The 6,564-nt window shown below is 67.0% G+C and overlaps 1 protein-coding gene across 2 annotated transcripts in view; it reads left to right on the top strand.

Annotated features, from left to right (window-relative positions):
- The first annotated feature begins 5,959 nt into the window (after window positions 1-5,959).
- ACSF3 (acyl-CoA synthetase family member 3) overlaps window positions 5,960-6,564 on the top strand; it is a 58,369-nt gene continuing 57,764 nt past the window's right edge. The window contains exon 1 of one of the 2 annotated variants that reach the window (XM_040571081.1): window positions 5,960-6,049. The gene's annotated coding sequence lies outside the window, so the exon portion shown is untranslated. The remainder of the gene's footprint in view (window positions 6,050-6,564) is intronic. The other variant, XM_040571083.1, reaches the window with a different exon arrangement.

The raw sequence follows: 6,564 nt of genomic DNA, 5'->3' as shown, positions 1-6,564 counted from the left end.
ACAGCACGGGGGAAAAAGGCTGCAAGGAGGGACGAGCCCCCACGCCGTGCACAGCACAGGTCTCTGGCTGGTGTCCCCGAGAGCTGCGGGCTGCTCCTCCTGCAGGCTGGGCACAGAGGGATGCTCCCCAGCCGGGCCCTTTCCCTGCTCTGATGATTATTCCCTGGGCGATCGGAGCCACAATGACCACGCTGCTAACGGCCCTGCCTGGGTGCCGACAGATACGAGGGCAGACCTGCCCACGTGGCAGCGCTGGCACCAGCTCATCAGCAGCTGATTAACGCTTCTGGAGTTTCAGTTAATTATCTCCGGACAAGGGGAAGGAAGGGGCAGGCGTGCCGGGCTCGCTGCATGGGTGGCTGCGGGCAGGGGGGGCCCAGCACCGTGCCCCCAGCGCTGGCCAGGGCTGAGCCCCTTGGGGAGCCAGGAGCAGGCAGGTCAGGGTGTCCTGACGAACCGCAGACCCCGCCGGTGACAATATCAGGTCTTCCCTTTTGATTAAGGTTATTTAAGCTTTTTACCCAAACATAAAACCTGATTGTTTGCATAAACAACCTAATTGGATTGTAGCGCACAGCATCGCTAATGCTGCGGGCTGGGGGGGAGCTGCAGGGGCAGACAAGGCGCTGGCTCCCCCGTTTTGCCACCGTTTCGCCACGGGGCACCCCCACACCCTGCCCCATGGCTGGTGACCACCACGGGGACCCGGCACCGGGGCCACCCCAGCTGGGGACTCCGCTGTCCCCAAGGCAGAGCCTGGCGTGGACGTGCCCTCAGCGATGCCCCACTGCAAGACCCTAGGGGAGCGGGGACGAAGCTGGCACCGCCTGCAGGCTCAGCCCGAGGTGGAGGAGGAAGAGGATGGAGGGGATGAAGCGAGGGGCCAGCGCCGAGCCGGGGACGTGGCAGGAGCGCTGCCCCGGGCTTCCACGGCTGGGAGCTGTTGAAGGCTTTCATGGCAAAAGGCGGCGAGGCTGCATGAATATTTCATTAGGAAAGCAATGTGGTGTGCTGCAGAGAACATCTGGCTGGAGTCCCTGGAGACCCCCAGCTTGTGCAGGAAGCAGGAACTGTGAAATATGGAGGAAAACGAGGGAGAGGGGGGCACGGGGGAGGCGTCCCGCAGCATGGGGCGCGATTCAGCCCCGTGGTGGCAGCTCAGAGCCTCATCCTGCTGTGAACAATGGCCCCATAGGGGTTGCATGGGGCATCCTCCGGGCTGGGGACCCTGAAGGAGGTTGTCCTGGTGGGGTGTGAGCGGAGGGGACAGAGCCAGGGTCCTTCGTGGGTGCAGAGCATCAGGCAGGAGCCAGGGTGGAGCGAGGGGCTCAGCACCAGGCAGCATCGGTGCTGCAGCCCCCTCCCCAGCACGCAGCCTGCACCCCAAAACATGCACCCACAGCCCCTACACGTACACCCCGCGGCCCCAAGCCCAGCCTGGCTGGGGGGTGAGGGCAGTGCTCTGGCCACTGTCCTCTTTGGGCTGGGGACCGCAGCCTCATCCCCACAGCTCTGCTCTGCCGGGGCTCATAGCTCTGCTCTCCAGTCCCTCCTGAGCCTGTCCCCAGTTTGGGAACTGGGGACAGCTCCCACAGGACAGCGTACGCGGTGCTGGGGCACGTGCTGCCCTGCTCCCAGCAGCCGGCTCCGACTCAGTGCCTCTGCGATGTCCAGAGCTTTGCTGGGTGCCAGAGACCCTTCGGGCCGTGTTTCACGGGGCCGAGAAGGTCTCAACTCCCTGCTCCCCCTTCCCAGGCAGCTCAGGGAAAGCCGCCTGCCTCCTGTTGTGCCCTGCTCCCGGCCAGGCAGGATCCGGCCAGCCCCATGCATGTCCCAGCCCTGCCGCCTCCATCCCGCCGCCACGGCCGGCAGACAAAGCCCGACCAGACAAAGCCGCAGCCCCGGCCCCTGGGCAGCTTCCCCGCCTGCACGGTGAGGGGACGACAAATCCTGCAGCCATCATCCGGCACCCGGGGCCCCTCACCTGCCTCCGTAGGCATCGGGAGGCGTGCAGTGCAGGCAGCGTCGCGGGACGGGTGGCGAGGCCGCAGGCAGCCTGCACGGCATCCCAGCCCCTCACGCACGCACCGAGCAGTCTTTAAAACGAAGGCAAATACCTTTTTCCTCGCCAGCTCCACCGTCCGCCACCTGTCCTGCCTCGGCCACGCGGCGCCTCCGCCGTTCTGCCCGTCCTCCATGCACCGCCACCCGCGCCGGGACAGGCTTCAGACCCTCCTCTCCCCTCCGGCGGGTTTCGGCCCCGCGCTGCCTGCTGGCATTTTGGCAGCTTCGCCGCTCCAGCGATGGCATGTGTCCATTTTTTTTTTTTTTTCTTTTTTTTTTTTTCTCCTCGCTCCCTTTCACAATCCATCCCCAGCCTCTCCGCCGCTGCCTCCGGAGCCGCCTGCGGTGCCAGCTCGCAGGGAAATTGGCAGCGAGCGCGGCGCGGGGACGCTCCCGCAGCTGAGCGGAGCCCCTCTGCCATCACCCGCCCTGGCACGGGGCCGGGGGCGGCGGGGGGCTGCTGCCGCTCGCCAGCCCTTCCCAGCACCGCTGCCAAAAGCCAAACGAGGGGGGGGAAGAAAAGGAAAAAAAAAAGGCAGAGAAAGGATCTGGCGGCGCCGCCATCACCGGCCATGGGGGACCCGCTGGCGACCCTTCCTTTTGCCACGTCCTCGTCCCTCGGTGGAGGGTGCGGGGGCCCTGTTGTGGCCCCGCTGCCCCTCGTGGGAAGGCTCGGCCCCGTCTGTCCCCGTGTCCCCACCCGCATCCCCATCCCGGCCGGGCGAGCCCTTCCCGAGGAGCGGGAGGCGACGCCGACAGCCCCGGCGCGGCGATGCTGCGTGGCGAGCACGGCTCCCGCAGACACACCTCTTACCCAGCATCCGCCTGCCGCGAGAGGGGGGCCCGGGAAATTGGGAAGGGGAGAGCGGAGGAGGGACTCAGCGCCGATGGGTGGGCGGCTTTGGGGACCCCCCAGCCGTGTGCCACCCTGCACGGCCACCGCGGCCTGGTGCGATGTGGCGTCCCCACGCCGCCCCCTGGGTGGCACCGAGCCGTGCCCCAGCTGGGATGGACAGCCCGGCCGTCGGCAGGGCAAGCGGTGGCATCGCAGCCCTCCACGCCTCTCCGGCTTTTGCTTTTCTTCCCTAAATTCCTAATCTTGGTGTAGTTTTGAAGAGAGATGAGGCTCAAGAGGGAGGTTGGCTTCAGTGCACGAGGCCGAGGGGTGTGCTCGGGGACACCCAGGCAGGGACGGGCTGGGAGCCCAGCGCCAGCACAGAGCCCTGCTCGGCTTCATGGAAAATAACATTTATTGGGAGCCACCTTTACTGGGAGCTCCCGTATACTGGGAGCCGTGGGGGTGTCGGGACTGCTCCGCTGCCCTCTCCTCTTGCAGAGCCCCCTGGCACAGCCCCACAGCACAGTTCCGTGTGCCATCCGCATTGAACGGGTTCTCCCCCTAATTGGGGATGTATTTAATGAGGTGGTGAGAGCCACCGGACACGGATGCAGCAGCTCCAGGATGGCGGTGTTGGGGCATCCCACGGGAGGAGCCCCAGGGGCCGTTCCTGCGCCCCCCTCCCCGTGTCCCATCACCGGTGCCTGCTGGGCCCGGCTCCCGCCCTGCAGCCCGGCCACGCCACACGTGCGCCTGCCATTTCCTCAAATAAGCAGCTAATCTCCATCAATCATAATTTCGCACAATTATCATAATAGGGCCATTTTGCACTTATCCTCTCCACGTGATGCGGGAGGCACTTACGGCTGCACTTCACGCCGAGTGGCTCCGCGCTGCTCCCGTCCCCAGGGAGCCCCGCTGGCACTCGTGGGCGGCCGTGTCCCCCCGCGGGCTGGGGACACGCTCCCCGTGGCCGCAGGCCATCCCTACGAGGTAGGATGGGTGTCCGGCCCCCTCCTCGCCATGCTCCAGCTGGGGCGGCTCATTCTCACCCCCAGCACCACTGCGGTGGCAGCCCCCAGTGCCCCCGTGTCCCCGTCCCTTCCTGGCTGAGCTGTCCCCACCGCAGGGCACCGGGCTGGAGCCAGCACCGCCCGCAGAGCTTCCCCCAGGCATTAACCTCCCTGTAAAATAGTGCTGTTTACACCACATTAGTAATTACGTTCCTTTTTTTTTCCTTTTTTTTTTTTTTAATAAATACGGATGTTGCCACAAGTAAACTCTAATGTAATAAAAGCTTTCTGCTGGATCCATAATTAATCAGCAAGCTGCTTAATGCGATGGGGAGGATGCTCCCGCTGGCGCGGGGTGCGCGGCTCAGCCCCAGCCACCGCAGGGAGGGTGGGGAGAACCGTGGTGGCCTCAGGGTGCCTGCCTGGGGAAACGGAGCTGCGCGGGGACGTGGTCGGTCCCTGAAAATCCCCACACGTCCCACGGGGCCCCCAGTGGGGGCGGAGGTGGGTGGACAGCACCGAGCATCGTCCCCAGGGACTTTGGGGGTCCAGATGGCTGGTGGCCAGCAGGTGCCGGGGGATGGAGCAGCAGAGGGTGGTGCGGGGTGGACATCTGCTGTGCGTGGGGGCAGCTGGCCGTGTCCCCCCGCCCTGGGACGGGGGTCCCTGCACAAACCAGAGGGGCAGAGGAACGTCCTGCCCCGTGCACATCCCCAGGGCTGTCACGGGTCTGTCCCCATGCCGTACACCCTGTCCCTGCCACCGCAGGGATGTTGGGGCCAGCAGCACCCCGGTGCCACCAGAGCCCCCCCTTGCTCCCCCTGGGTCGGGGGGGTTAATCCCTGCAGCGTGCGGTGGCTGGGGACTGAGGGAAGGCAGTGACAGATGGTGAGTACAGAAAGGAGAATGAAGGCGGCAGGGCCAGGGTGGTGGGGAGCGGGTGCAGCTGCAGGGCGACACGTGGGCACGGTGGCTGCGAGCCCTCCTGGGGGGGAGGTGGCCGGGGCCCCCCGGCAGCATCGCTGCGCCGGGGGGCTGTGACACGGGGAGCTGTGCAACGTGGAGCTGTGCAACACGGACCTGTGCACTGCGAAGCTGTGCAATGGGAAGGGAGTTGTGCGATGGGGAGCTGTGCCATGGGGAGCTGTGTGATGGGGAGCCGTGCAACATGGGGCCGTGCAACGTGGAGCTGTGCGATGGGAAGGGAGATGTGCAAAGCAGAGCCGTGCAATGCAGAACTGTGCAATGGGGAGCTGTGCAATGCGGAACTGTGCACGAGGGAGCCGTGCAATGGGGAGCTGTGCACTGGGGAAGGTGACCTGCAACGGGGAGCTGTGCAATGGGGAAATGTGCACTGGGGAGCCATGCAACGGGGAGCTGTGCACTGGGGAAGGTGACACGCAATGGGGAGCTGTGGAAAAGGAAGGGAACCTTCCATCAGGAGCTGTGCGATGGGGAGCCACGCAGCGTGGAGCGGGCCATGCAGCGGGGATGGCGCCGTGCAGCAGGGCCGGGGCTACGCAGCGGGCAGGGAGCCGCACGGCGAGGAGGGAGCCGTGCAGCGGGGAAGGGGCTGTGCGAAAAGGAGTGACTGGTGTGGTGATGACTGGTGTGGTGACGGGGAGCCGAGCACTGGCAGCCGAGCCGAGCAGCATGGCCGAGCCGCCGTCCCTGCTTCCGCTGCAGCCCCCGGGTGGAAACACACCTGGGGGTGGGCGGGGGTCGGCCCCGCTGCCTGCTGTGGCCCCATGGCGCAGGGGAAGGCCCGGGGGGGGCCGCAGGGCCCCCGCCAACGTCGCCCCCGTGCCCCTGCCCCGCTCCTGCTCCCCAGCCCCGGCCCTCGCGCGGCCTGCACAAAATGGCGCCCGCGGGCCGTGACATCACGGCCCCGCCATGACATCACGCCCCCCGTGCTGACGCCACAGGGTGACGCGGTGCCGTCAGAGCCCCGCTGTGACGTCCCCCCGGGGGGGGGGGGGGGGTGGTTTGGGGTCAAATCCCCGTAAAACGGGTGCGGGGGAGGGGGGGGGGGGAACGTTTGAGGAGCGGAACGCGCGGGCCGCGGCGCGGTGTTTCCGCCGGGGCCCGTTCGTTACCGGACCGCTCCCCCGGGGCGCGGGGCCGCAGCCTCCAGGTGAGGCCTCGCCGGGGCTGCGGGGGGACGGGGGGCACGGCCCGGTACGGCCCGGTACGGCACAGCACGGCCCCGCTCTGCCGCACGGGGCCCGGGCCTGGTCGGGGCCTGCGGGCGGGGGTACACCGGCACCGGTCGGGAGGAGGCTGCGGGCGCAGCGGAGCCGGTGCCGGGGCGTTAATGGCACCGTAACGACCGCCCCGATCCCTGCCCGCAGCCTGGAGCCTGCAGAAGGCCGTGCTGGTCCTGGCTGTGTATGGTGGGATTTCAATTCCCCTCTCCGCCCCCCCCCCCCCCCCCCCCCGCCATTTGGGAACTGTGGGGCAAAGTGGGGTTTTTCTCCCTGCCCTTCGCATGGCAGGGTGAGGGGCAGGGAGCTGCAGCATGGAGAGTTTATTGGGGTGGAGGAAGCATAATGCTCTCCCCTCTCGGAGGAGATGTGGGGTTTCACCTCCCGTGCCCGGCCCTGCCACCTCCAGAGCCTGGAGACTGCCACAGCTTCCAGCAGCGGCTGC

This window comes from Cygnus olor, chromosome 12, assembly GCF_009769625.2.
Source record: "Cygnus olor isolate bCygOlo1 chromosome 12, bCygOlo1.pri.v2, whole genome shotgun sequence".
NCBI classification, from domain to species: Eukaryota; Metazoa; Chordata; class Aves; order Anseriformes; family Anatidae; genus Cygnus; species Cygnus olor.
This window is presented reverse-complemented; position numbering and strand designations above follow the sequence as displayed.